We start from the raw sequence: 14,652 nt of genomic DNA on the forward strand, positions 1-14,652 counted from the left end.
CACAGGACTAACTACTAGAAGTTGTCCTCTGACCTTTATGTGTACACCATGACACATACACACATTTATTCCCTATACCCCCATCCATGTACATATGCTTGAAACCACACACAAATGAATATAATAAAAATACTTTAAAACACACAGAGAGATACGCACACACCGTGAAACTTAGTGGGGTCCCACTATTAAAGTTCTTTGGGTAGCAATTTCACTCTCCCTAATCTGGGAGACAATACGACAGCCTGTACTCAGGAAGTGGTTCTCTGGGGCCGCGTTTCATGCGTAGCCTGCAGGAGTGGGCAGATTGCGAACTCAGCCACGGTCTTGCCAGCTTCAGATTATTGTATCTAGTTGAGATGGTATCGTTATTTTTACCATTGGCTTTGGTTCCTGCAGAAATTCTTCCCCGGTTTAGATAAAATTGGGTTTAGCCTTTGAGATGTGTGTGCATATGGGTGTCATCCATCGTGCGTGGGTGGTAGGAGAAAGCTTAAGAATGGCCTCCGCACATGGCTGTGCACAGCTCAGGGTGAGTCACGAACCTCAGACCAGAAAGGAAGCTGTGTGGGAGGCCAGAGCAGGCAGAGCCTCAGGTGTGAATCGTGACAGCTCAGTCTGGAGGCAGTCAGGTGGCAGGAGGCCTCTCCACTGGGCCTCCCACTAAGATGCCCACATCTACTGGCAGAGGGTCACCAGAGGGCCAGCGCCAGGCCAGGGTCCCCTTACCTCAGCAGGGTGCTGTGATCTGCAGAAGTAAATTGATGAATCATTTCTATTTTCTCTTTTCTCCTTCTTGGAAAAAGGACAAAAACCCTTCAGAAAATGCTACCTGTTCTTATGCCAACGAACATGCAGCTCTTGTTTAACTTTAAGGTATTTATTAAAAGCAATATTTTTTAAGACCTTAAAATGAAATGCCACTTTGAGCTATGTTCTGAAGAATGGAAGAAAGTTTTGCTCACATTCCTTCCTGAGTTATTTAAGTGGGGTGGGGGTTGGGGAGTGAACCAGTTAGGAATAGAGAAGCAAGGGTAGGCAGGCAGTTTTACGTCAGAAAATTCTAGGGTTTAATAAACGGAGAGAGAGAGACAGAGACAGAGAGACAGAGAGCAGAGACTGGGAATGACTCTAGGCTCGAAGGTAGCTGGGGAAATGAAGGAAATGAATGGAGACCTGGCTGGGCTAAGTCAGGTTCCTTCACCAGCTCCCTGACCTGGCTCTGCTTGTGGTGGCTGACTGCCAGGAGTGCAGTTGTCTCCATTATGGATGGATAAGGTGCAGAGAAACTAAGGAAGGAGTCAGCTTTGGGCCTCAGAAACCCCACTAAATCCTAGAAGACCAGGGGGAGAGGAGAATGAGTAAGGAATGTCGCACCCTTTAAGTCCGTGTGTTTGAGAATTAGGCCACATGCCATCTCCCCATAAAACCTTTCTGCCTTCTTGGCCCTGGCTGGCCTCTCTCTGGCATTAATTATCAGCTAAGATCATGTTCCTGACTTGCTGCTCGTGAGCCGTGAGCCGTCTGACTTTCTGTGCGTGGCTTGACTATGAGTATTTTGGTAGAATCTTTTAAAGTCAGTTTTGGGGACAGGCTTTGGGGGGCTTGTTTGTTTTATTTTGTTTTTCAAGACAGCATTTCTCTGTGTGCCCTTGGCTATCCTAGAACTCACTATGTAGACCAGGCTAGCTTTGAACTCACAGAGATCCACCTGTCTCTGCCTCTGCCTCTGCCTCTGCCTCTGCCTCTGCCTCTGCCTCTGCCTCTGCCTCTGCCTCTGCCTCTGCCTCTGCCTCTGCCTCTGCCTCTGCCTCTGCCTCTGCCTCTGCCTCCCAAGTGCTGGGATTAAAAATATGTACCACCACACACAACTTGGGGTTTGGGGTTTCTTTTGGTTTTGGTTTGTACATTTTTCTTTGTGAGATAGAGTTTGGAAACATTTTGCCCTTACAGAGTCAGTAGATATTTTATGTTCCTGGTTTTGTTTTATTTATTTGTTTGGGGATTTTGTTTGGTGTATGTTCTCTATCTATCTATCTATCTATCTATCTATCTATCTATCTATCTATCTACCTATCTATCTACCTATCTATCTATCTATCTCTATCATCCATCTATCTCTGGCTCTCTGTTTCTCTCTCTGTGTTTCTCTCTCTCTCTCTCTCTCTCTCTCTCTCTCTCTCTCTCTCTCTCTCTCTCTCTCTGTGTGTGTGTGTGTGTGTGTGTCTCACCATCACCACCACCACCACATTTATCCATATGGGAAATCCTTGGTGCATAGTACAAGATCAAAGGTTTTTTTTTCTTTGATGACCAGTGTATACAGAATATATTGTTTCCTAGTCATCCTGATTTATGGTAGGTTGGTTCCTTCCTTCTTTCCTTTCTTCCTTTCTTTCCTTCTCACTTTGTTTATTAATTCATGCACCTCTCCCCTTTTCAGCTGAGAATAGAAGCCAGAGTCTTGCACGTGCTAGGCAACCACTCCGCCACTGAGCAACAGCAACAAACTTATGCTGCATATTAAATCCATATGCATCAGACAGTGAAGGAATGAAGAGAGGACAGACACACAGACACACATACAGAAAGGCTGAAGTCAGGTGGACCATGCACTTTGATGGCATGAGCATTTTATATCATTGAACCTGGGACACAGGTTTAGCTGACCTTGGTATGGGGTATTTATAGTCATCTGTCTCTGGCTATAAAATCCCACTGAGAGAGGGAAGCATCCGCCAACATTTTCTGCACATGGACCACGGAAGGCTTTGCCATTCCTCTGGGTCTGAAGCACTGGGACCCTTGACATGGCTGTAGACATACTCACAGTCACTCAGGACTCCATCCACTCTCACACTAACAGAATCTGGACTAGGCTGAGACCTGGGTCAGGCTAGATCCTTCCAGAAACTTGATTCCAGCTTCAAAAGACCAGTGAGCCTTGAGGGAAAGATGAGAAACTGGCTCTGTGGTGGTCCATCCCTTTAATCCCAGCACTGATTACATGGAGGCAGGAAGAGCAGGCCTTCAGGGTGTGCCTAGGCTATCTTTAGTTGGAGGTTAACCTGGGCTACATGAGACCCTGTCCAGGGACAGGGGGCAGGGCAGGGAAAAGAAAGACGGAAGACTGGTCACTTCTTAGGCAGTCATGAGCAGGAAAGAGTAGCTGGCCTCCACACCAGGAAACATTTCTGCTTAAGTCCCATTTCTCTTTCAGAATCTTTCTTGCAGTTAATTCTTTAAAATATATATATATATGCATATACATTCATATAGAATTCTTTAATATATCCTATATATTCAATATATATTGAATTCAATATTACACACACACACACACACACACACACATATTAGGCTGGAAACATGGTTCAGCAGTTAAGAGCATTCATTGTACTTTTAAAGGACCAGGATTTGATTTCCAGCCCCACATGGTGGTTCACATGTGTAACCAGTTCCAGAGGTTATAATAGGCTCTCTGATCTCCACAAGCACCAGGTACATACATGATGCAGACACACATGCATGCAAAAGACTCACACATAAAATTAAAAAATGAGTAAATCTAATTTTTAAAAAATTTATTGTCGAAGAATTGGGGGAAGGATTGAGGGATCCAGAAAGGATAGGGACTCTATAAGAAGACCAACAGAGTCGACTAACTTGAAGCTTTGGGGGCTCCCAGAGACTAAACCACTAACCAAAGAACATGAACTGAACCTAGGCTCCCCCATACAAGGACATGCAGTTTGGTCTTCATGTGGCTCCCCCAACAACTGGAGCAGGGGCTGTCCCTGAATCTGTGGCTTGCCTGTGAATCCCATTCCCCTAACTGGGCTGCCTTGTCTGACCTCGGTGGGGAACAGATGTGTCTAGTCCTGCAGTAACTTGAGGTACCAGGGTGGGTTGATAACCAGGGGGTACCTCCCCCTTCTCAGAGGAGAAGGAAAGGGGGAGGGGGCTGTTTGAGGTGGGACTGGGAGGAGAGTGGGTCTGTGATCGGGATGTGAAGTGAATGAATGAATGAATGAATGAATACGGGTGGTATTTTGGTTTGTGAGCCTAACCTTTAATGGCTGAGCCATCTCTCCAGAATCCTAACAGTGGGAGCTGGTGTATCTCTGACTCTTCTGTTTGTCCCTAGGACTTCTCCCCTCCTTTTTGGTTGCCTTGTCAAGCCTGGATACTAGAGCTTTCACATTATCTTACTGTGTCTTGCTTTGTCCTGCTTCACTGTTGTCTTTTGGAGGACTGCTCTTTCCTTAAAAAGGAAACAAAGAGGGAGTGGTGGATCTGGGAGAAAGTGCACATGTCGGGGAGGAGCTAAGAGGAGTAAATGGAGAGGGGGATGTAGTTGGGATGTATTGTATGAGAAAAGAAACTATTTTCATTTTTAAAAAATATTTAAAGAATTATTATTTTTATGTGTCTGATTGTTTTGCCTGTGTGTGTATGTATAACATGTAGACCTCCAGGACTCAGAAGGGGCATTGGCTCCCCCGGAACTGAATTTACAGGTGCTTGTAAGCTGCTGTGTGGGTGCTAGGAACTCAACCAAGTTCTCTGCAAGAGCATCAAGTTCTCTAAACCACTGAGCCATTTCTCCAGCCACTGCCACCACCACTGCCACCACAGCCACCACCATACCGCCACAAAGATGGGGAGACTGAGGCTTGAAGTGTCTACTTCCCCAATGTCCAGATGACAAAAAGGGCAAAATAAAAGCCAAGGCATGAACATACTACCTTGATCTACTCCTTTGGGGTAGGTCCTTGGGGGATGTTTGCTCTCCTGAAACGTCATACTTCCTGGCTTTATGCCACCACGCCCTCAGCCTAAGTCCCTAAAAGGTGACATTGACTCACCAGAGTTCTTGGACTGACTCGTCCCTGGATCAAAACCTGGAATCTCTTATGCCTTAAACAGTTTGTCTTTTCAAGTTCCCCACCCATTCACCTTTACAACTCAGTGAGTTCATAAACAGTCATCAGGACCTAGAAACTGTTGTGAACATTTACAAGGCCTTGGTACAACTTAGAGCATCAGGATCATAGAGTTCCTGGGAGTTGTATGGGACTTGAATTGTCATCTTTCTGTAGAGTGTGGTGAGGACTCATCCAAGTGGCCACCATCTTTCCCAGTTTCTGTACCCTCATGCTTTAGTTGATTTCCACCCTCTCACCCCAGTGCCATGCCACCATTAGCAAACTAGTCTTTATACCACCATTACTCCAAGTCTGGCCTAGGCATCACTGCTAGGCCTTAGGTTTGCTACCGACATAATAAGTTCAGAGGTTGGTAGCCAAGTGTGGTAGCATGCAACTTTAATCCCAGCAGACAGGGATTCAGAGGCAGTGAAAGGTGGGTCTCTGTGAGTTCAAAGCCAACCTGATCTACCTAGTGAGTTCCAGGACAGCGAGAGCTACGTAACAAAGAGACCCTGTCTCATATATATGATAGATAGATAGATAGATAGATAGATAGATAGATAGATAGATAGATAGATAGATAGATGATAGATAATAGACAGACAGATGATAGATAGGAAGGAAGGAAGGAAGGAAGGAAGGAAGGAAGGAAGGAAGGAAGGAAGGAAGGAAGGAAGGAAGGAAGAGGTTCAGAGACTGAGGGTAAATACTAACAAATTTGTATAACAATTTGATAGAATAATAGTATCTGGAGCCAGATATTTCCAGCACTTGGGAGGCTGAGGCAGGGGGATTGCTTTGAGTTCAAGATCAGCCTTACTCGCTACATGGTGAGTACTAGGCCAGAACTACATAGCAAGACTCTGTCTCAAATGGAATGGAAAACAGGATCTTGGGATGCAGCTCCTCTGGTTGCTCGACTTGTGTCATTAACTAATGGGTTCTCAGTGCCTTGGAAATTGGATCTGGTGGCACATACCTATAACCCCACCACTCAGGATGTGGAGAAAGGTGGACCAGAATTTCCAGGTCAGAGCTTAGGGGATACAGCTCAGTTGGTAGAATGCATCCCTAGCATGCACAGAGCCCTGGGTTTGATTCCCAGCAACACATAAAACTGAGCAGGGTAGCACATGCATACAGTCCCAACACCCAGATATGAGCCTTGCTACACGTACTCCAGCCCAGGGTACACGAGACTCTGAAAGAAAAAGTTCAAGGTGGCTTCATTCTGAATTTGAGGGAAAACTGGACCACACAAGTCTCTCTCTCAAAGAAAAAAGAGTAATAGGATGATGTCACTCGAGTCTCATAATCAAAATTTCTCTGAATGAATTGTAGGAACCCCAGTCAGATCCCAAAGGAGAAAGAGGTGGTGGTGGGAGAACTGCTGATGTCTGAAGCCAGCCCGCAGCTATACCCTGGGTAATTTGTCAGCCTTGACAAGTGTGTGACAGAGAAGATTTCACAGTAGAGGAGCCGGGGGAAAGGTGCACAGCCATCTCCACTCTGAAAATTCCTGTAAATCTCTGTTCAAACATAGAAAGCTGAGACTAGAGAGATGGCCCAGTGGTTACGAGCACTGGCTGCTCTTCCAGAAGACCTGGCTCATGATTACCTTATTTCCTGTTCTAGGGGCACCAATGCCTCTTCTGCCCTCCTGGAGCACACCAGGCACACATATTGTGCACAGACACACACAAAGGCAAAACACTCAAACACATAAAATTAAAGAGGTTGTTTAAAATAAATAATAGAAAGTATATAAAAATAAAAAGTTTATCTTCAAAGACATATGTCTGTAAATATGTTATGCCTTTTTCAATTTTATTTTTCTAGCTCTTTTTCTGCATTTTATAAAGATGACAGTCTGCAATGGATTCAATATGGAAAATCTTTACAGATTGACTTTTAATGTTTTTAGAGAGACTCACCTATTTTATATTATGGGTATGGGCTTATATGTCTGTGCATGCTGTGACCACAAAGGCCAGAAGAAGGAATCAGATTTCCTGGAATTGGAGTTACAAGCCATTTTGAGCCTCCTGACGTGGGTGCTGGGAACTGAATTCAGGTCCTCCGAAAGAACCGTATGAGCTTTTAACTTCAAGGCCATGTCTCCGGACCATATGGACATTTTGTTTTAAAAAAAAAAATGGAAGTAGTCTGCCATCAGAAGTGTCAGAAGCACTGTTCACACACTATGTCTCCAATGGGCTTGTCATAGTACCTCTCATGAATGACCCTCAGTAATGCTCTATGACAACCGCCAGAGAGAGAGGCCAATGGGAAGTTACATATCGTACTGTTCCACAGCTAAAACCACAGCTACAGGGCTAGCTAGAGAGAAGGGTTGGTGGCTAAAAGTACTTGTTTCTCTTTCAGAGGACCTGGGTCCCAGCACCCACATGGTGGTTCCTAACCATCTATAAGTTCAGTTCCAGAGGATCCAATACCTTCTTCTGGCCTCTGTAGGTACCAGGCTCATACATGATGTGGATACATGGAGGCAAAACACTTATACACAAAATAATCTGTAAGCGGGGAGGTAGGGAGCCACAGCTCCGGGCACGTCATTTCTCAAATCTAGGCACATTATAGAACATCTTGCCATGCTCCATACTGTCACATCTCAATGTCCTGTCACATCCCAATTGCCACAGAGTAGGTAGGCACTGTCACAACTCAGGGCCAAGTGTGGATAGCAACAAGGCTCTGGGGCATGCCAGTAGGCCGAGACAGGTGCTGGACTGCCCCGTACATGAGAATCCAGCTGTCTGGCTACGTCAGGAATACCACAAGGCCCTGGCATGAGATGTGACAAGTCTCTCGTGAGCCAGACCCAGGCTTTGACAGGTTCTGGTGGAGCTGGGACATGGACTAATTCTGTATGGGTTATACAAGGTCTAGCACAGACATCCTGGAGGATCCTGGCTTGTTTGGGGGTGTGTGACTTGACAGGAAAAACGGATTGAATCCTGGAAGGTGGTTAGGCAACACTTGCAGAGAAGTTTGTCCTGACCTCTGAGGTGCCAACGCTCCTGGGATACAGAAAACACCTGGGCAGCCTAAGCCACACTTAGGATCTTCTACCCATAGGAGTTCTTCCTGGGGCCATCTCCTCAGAGAGTCGGGTTAGGATTCATCCAATTCCGTCTCCCTGATCCCACTGCGCCCACAGTTGGCACAGCCTGCACCTGAGTCTTTTCTGAGCTGACCCTCCTCACACTAGAGACAGTCCTCCTGTGGCCACTTCTGATTCAGGCTTTGTTGTGAAGCCACAGTGCCATCTGCTGGTTATTGTGAGCCTTGCTGTCTGTGCCAGTAAACAGGCCCACGTGAAAAGCCTTCTCTCTTCTCTGTTCAGGATTAAAAGAAGTGACTTCTCACTCCTGACGCAGGCTTTGGTGATCAGAGACTTTGTTCCAGGTCTTTGGTCACCATTGCTTCTTCTAGTCATCCTCCCTGGGATCAGTACACCAGCCCCACCCCTGATGTCCAGGAACTCAGTGACCAGAGCTCCCTAGGACATGACCCGCAACGGCCAGGACCTCCTACTGGAAACCCACGATAACCACAACCCCTTGCTCTAGCTCCACAAAAGTAAGGGGGCTTCACTCAAGCCTCCTTCAGTGACAGTCAGGCCATCTAGTGACAGACCTGTGCTCAAAACCACTAGAGGCCAGCAACCCTGGATGAAATGCTGTGACCAGGCTTCTGAGAGACCTGAAGAGCCCACTCTGTTAGGACCCTCTGTGCTAGGTACCCAGGAACCAGTGCTTGAAGGCCACTGTACATTCAGAGTGGCATATGGGAGCTCTTGCTTCACAGGTGCTGATAAGGTTCTAACTACTTCCCTGTCTATCACCTTGACTCAGCAGAGGTCACTGACAGAGTTCCCAGTTGTCCTTTCTGCACTCTCGGCCCCATGCTTCAGGCCTGGCCCCAGCTGTGTTCCTGTATCATGAGAAAAGTAGCTACAATGATCCCATCTAGGAAGTCTGGCCAGAGAACAAGAGACAGTGTCTTCTAACCACCCAGAAGCATAGGGCTACCAACTAAACCTGATACCTGCTGGCCCTTTGACCCCAGTTCCAAACTTCTGTCCTTCTCAGCTCACTGCACACAGAGTCCATTGAGTCTCAGAAGCCTTTACATAGAAGCCAAGAGCTTGTCAATTCCAGCATCCCTGGAGTACTTTATACCTGCCTCTGGCCCTTGGTGCTGGCTTTCTCTTTTCCCTTCAAATCATAGCTCTCTCTCTCGCTCTCTCTCTCTCTCTCTCTCTCTCTCTCTCTCTCTCTCTCTCTCTCTCTCTCTCTCTCTCTCTGTTGGTCAAGTGCTTGCACAGTATTCACAAAACCTTAGGTCACAGACCCAGTGGAATCCCAACACCGAGGAAGTAGAGGCAGGAGGACCAGAAATCCAAAATCATCTTGCCAGCCTTCCCTACCTGAGACCCTGTCCCCAGAACAAAACAACAGTGTCAAAAGCAAACTCACAACATACACACATCACACAGAGGGTCAAGTGAAGAAAGAGGGAGAGATAGGCTCCGCCCTACAAGGAAGTCGCCTTCCTTGAGGCTTTTGGGAGGAATGTAGCTATGATAAGATCTTCTCTATTTTATACCTGGGCCTCAGAACTGTGAGGGAATAAGTTGTCTTAAGTCACCAGGTTGTGACAGTTCTAGGGAGCTGACACAGTGCCAACCTTGTGCTGTGATTGGCACAGTCCACACAATGTAGGCCGTGAAACTAATTGCCAAACGAATTTCATCTGTTCAATGAATGTTTGCTTAGCCTCTAGAACATGGCAACTATTGTTGGAAATACTGGGTCACAGAACAAAGCCTCCAACTCCTTGCAAGTGTTACCAACTCCTTCATTTGTTAGTCTCCAGATGGCCTCTTCCTGGTGGGACCTCAGCCCTTCCTTTCCCTTCTTTTCTTTCTTTTCTTTTTCTTTTGTGGTGCTAAAGATGTTTAAGACTAGGTAAGCTCTGACACGAAGCTATACCCCCCAGCCTTCTTTTTTGCTGTTTGTATTTCAAAGCAGTATCTCTCTAAATTGCCCCAGCTTGGCCTGGAACTCACACTATACTTGAGACTCCCGGGCCCCCTCAGCTTCCTGAGTATCTGGGAGCCTGACCACCGGGCCCAGCTCAGCCCCAGCCTTTCTCATCACCCACACAATGAGAACTCCTTGTCCTAAACTCCATCTTGGGGCTGGAGAGATCACTCAGCAGTTTCAAGTGTGTGCAGTTCTCTCGGAAGACCGACTGTCTGCCCCCAGCACCTAAGTCAGATCGCTCAAGATTGCATGAGATTCTAGCTCCAGAGACTCCAGCACCCTCTTCTAGCCTTCTCAGGTATCCATATATAGTACACCTACCCACACACAAGACAAACATTCGTACACATAATTAAAAATAAAATCTTTATAAATAAATAAACTTCATCTCTTTTAAAACATGCAGTGTGGTTTGTTTTCTTACAAAACCCTAGTCATATAGACGTAGGATGAGGGGCTATATTCAAAACTGCTGAGAGAAGATCTGCTGGGCAGAGGGACCCAAATGTTGCAAAGGGCTTCAAAACCCAGGATAACCCAGATCTGTAAGAGCCAGGAACCATGACACACAGCTTTAATCCCAGTACTCAGTGGGTGGAAACAGCACCGTAAGGATGGTCTGATCTACGTAGCAAGTTCTAAGCTACACAGTGAGACTGTCTTAAAAGACAGACGGATGGAAAGAAAGATAGGAAGGAGGGAAGGAAGGAAGGAGGGAGGGAAGGAAGGAAGGAAGGAAGGAAGGAAGGAAGGAAGGAAGGAAGGAGAGAGCCAGGCAAAGGCGCATACCTTTAATCTCAGTACTCGGGATGCAGAGGCAGGCTGTGAGTTCAAGACCAGGCCTGTCTACAGAATGAGTTCCAGAGAGAACAGAGTACAGAGTACAGAGAGAAACCTTGTCTTTAAAACAACAGGGATTGGGGATTTAGGTCAGTGGTACAGTGCTTGCCTAGCAAGCGCAAGGCCCTGGGTTCGGTCCCCAGCTCTGAAAAAAGAAAAGAAAAAAAAACAACAACAACAACAGGAAGAGAAAGAAAGAAAACATCTCAGGCGAGCATTGCATTCAGGAAGAAAGAAGCGACTAAGGAGCCAAGAACTACAACTAAGTGTATTCAACGAACAAGGTACAGCTCCTGGCACAAGCTTGTGGTCCTGGCTACTCTCAAGACCAACCAGAGCTACATATTGAAACTGTCTCTCAAAACAGGGTCCGGTTAAGATTCTGTGGCCGAGCGCTTGCCAAACATTTCCTATAACCCTAGGACTTGGGAAATAGAAGCAGGAGGATCGGGTGTTCAAAACTAACTCCAGCTCTATGACAAATTCCAGGCCAGCCTGGGTTACAAGAGACCCTGTCAATAAAAAAAATTATATGGATAGGAATATAGTTTAGAGTATATTAAAGAAAGAAAGAAGCAGCATAGCCAAGCTTGTGGGGTAGGGTAGGGGCTACCTCTCCAGTCAAAGCCTTTAAATCAGTGGTTCTCAATCTGTGAGTTGTGATCCCTTTGAGGGATCACATTTTCACAGGGGTTACATATCAGCTATTTACATTACAATTAATAATTGCAGCAAAATTACAGTTATGAATTAGCTCAAAGATACTTTTATGGTCGGGGTCACTGCAACATGAAGAACTGTATTAAAGGGTCGCAGCACAAGGAATGTTGAGAACCACTGCTTTAAAGGATTCCCAACTATGGCCTATGATAGTGCCCCTCCACTAGCTCTTCAGTTTCAGCCCACTCCACTCCCTGGACTCTCAGCTCTACCCAGCTGCGATTTCCTCCCAAGGTCTGTTCACTTGCTGTTCCCTCTGCCAGGAATAGTTCCCCAGTTACTGTATTTCCATTTCTTTGAGTCTTGGAGACTCCTCCTGTACCAAGCTCTCCCTCACCCCAGTCACACCCCATAGCACTTATCACAGCACCACACTGCTCACTTGCTTTGTCAGCACTAGGATAATAAGAAGGATTTCTTAATATTTATTTACACATCCTCAACAGCTAGAACTGTATCTGCCACGTTGCAGATGATTCTAATGTATCTACTCAAATAATTAATTCACCAGGAATATGATCTGGTGTGTGTGTGTGTGTGTGTGTGTGTGTGTGTGTGTGTGTGTAGCATTTTATCGTTGAACTACATTTCAATCTGATACACAATTTCATACGAGAAAAGCAGGCTGTGGAAAATAGACTGTGGCCTGGGGGTGAGTTCAAGGCCAGGCTGTTCTACAAAGTTCCAGAACAGCCGGGGTTATGTAGATAGACTGTGTCAAAACAAACAAACAAAAAAAAAGAGACTTTTTTTAAGGCAGAAGAAATATAATTTGGTAATAAAATAAATGTAGGAAAAGGAGTTGAGTGTCAAAACGACCCTATGTGTCTCACAGGATGAGGCACTTTATCTCCAAACAGACTTTACTGGTCTCAAAATCATAAGAGGTGTTTGCTTTGGCAGCACACGTACAAAACTGAATAATACAAAGGAAACATTTTCTTGTTGTTGAATTTTAAAACATTTGAGGTTATTCTGTTGAGAGAAACGTAGTTCACCAGCTCTGAGAGGTGAGGCCTCCCTGTGGAGGCTGTTTATCTGTATGAGAAGAGTCTCTTCATCTTGTTTCTGACCCCAGCCTACTGGTTCAAATTCTTCATTTTTTTTTCTTTTAATTCTTCTCTCATATATCATATCCCAACCAACGTTTCTCCTCCCTCCTCTCCTCCCAGTCCTCGCCCTCAACCCCCACCAATATGGGGAATATTAGCATGATTCATGCACAAGGATGAAGCTCAAATTCCTGAAGTCTTCCATAGTTTAAAAAAAGGTAAACAGGTAGTTGGAGAGATGGCTCAGCGATTAAAACCACTGACTGCTCTTCCAGAGGTCCTGAGTTTTAATCCCAGCAACCACATGGTGGCTCACAACCATCTGCAATGGGATCTGATGCCCTCTTCTGGTGTGTCTGAGGACAGTTACAGTGTACGCATATACATAAAATAAATAATTTTTTAAAGCTTTTTTTTTTTTAAAAAGAAAGCAGAGCTGTGTGTAGTCACATGCTGTAGTCCAGGCGCTGGGAGGCAGTTCTCAGAACCTGGAGGTCAGGGACACATTGTACAGGAACTTATGGTTGGTCTACAAAACCAGAGACCAGTTTACCCAAGATGGTTTTTTTTTTTTTTTTTTTTTTTTTTTTTCCGGAACTGGGGACCGAACCCAGGGCCTTGCGCTTCCTAGGCAAGCGCTCTACCACTGAGCTAAATCCCCAACCCCACCCAAGATGGTTTTAGCACTAAAGTATTCTTTCTTTAAGAATAATTTATTTATAAATTATCTATTACAGGGCTGGAGAGATGGCTCAGTGATTAAGAGTACCGACTGCTCTTCCAGAGGTCATGAGTTCAATTCCCAGCAACCACATGGTGGCTCACAACCATCTGTAAAGAGATCCGATGCTCTTTTCTGGTGTGTCTGAAGACAGCTACAGTGTACTTATATAGAATAAATGAATAAATCTTTAAAAAATATTATCTATTATACATAGTGTTCTGCCTGCACTATACCGACTGGCCAGAAGAGGGCACCAGATCTCATTACAGATGGCTTAAGAATACAAAGAGCATTTCACAAACTTCATAACTGTAGTCCTGTGGCCAGCTACATAAAGGTACTCTACTGACTGTAAAGTAAAAGCTGCAGATATTTCCATATTATTGTACTGACAGAGCAGAAAGTCCTTAGAGATGGAGGAGGAGGGTTCCCATCTGAAGGGCTCTAAGGGCCATAACAGAATGCAGAGATTCACTACTGGCCAGGGGAAAAGAAAGGAGAAGGGGAATTTAGTCACTCATGAGCTGGTAGGAGTCTGTGCTACCCGTTAGGACGGGCCCAGTAATCTGGCACCCCTCAGTGTCCTGTGGCCATGTGATTGCAGTTGTGAGCTAAAGTTCTCTGAGGAACTATCACTACTTTTTCCTGCTATTTGCTGACCTATTTATGTGTTTTATGGTGTACCCACCTGTATATGCATGCACCCAAGAATGAATTGCAGAAGCCATAAAAGGGAATCAGGTGTCTGTTTGGCTTTGGACCCCGACAAGGGTCTGAGGTGCATATTTTACATATCAAAGCAGACCTGGCTTCCAAGTTGTCTGAGCATCCCTCAGTCTTTACCTGACATACCCTGACGAATTTTCCTTTCCCCACTCCCCTGAGGCTCCTCTCTATATAATCCAGATATTTTGCGCTCTCTCTCTCTCTCTCTCTCTCTCTCTCTCTCTCTCTCTCTCTCTCTCCCTACCTCCCTCCCTCCCTTTCCCCTCCTTTCCCCTCCCCTTTCCCCTTCCTCTTCATCCCTCTCTCTGCCTCCTCTCCTCCCTTGTCAATCTCCCCAGCTTCCTTCCTTGGGACCAGTGAACTTGCCTGGAGAGCATCTTCTCAATAAACCCACCTTTAATATATTCTAATCTAGCTTGAATTGGCTCATTTCGGGGCGTAGGAATAACCTATCAGTATCCTCTGTCACCTTCTGCCTTATTCTCATGACACATCGTCTCTCACTAGTCCTGGAGTAGGCCTCTTTTTTTTCTTGCTGAGTAAGCTCCAATGATCCTCCTATCTCTGCACCCCTACGTACCACCAAT

Source organism: Rattus norvegicus, chromosome 1 (assembly GCF_021556685.1).
Source record: "Rattus norvegicus strain SHRSP/BbbUtx chromosome 1, alternate assembly SHRSP_T2T, whole genome shotgun sequence".
NCBI classification, from domain to species: Eukaryota; Metazoa; Chordata; class Mammalia; order Rodentia; family Muridae; genus Rattus; species Rattus norvegicus.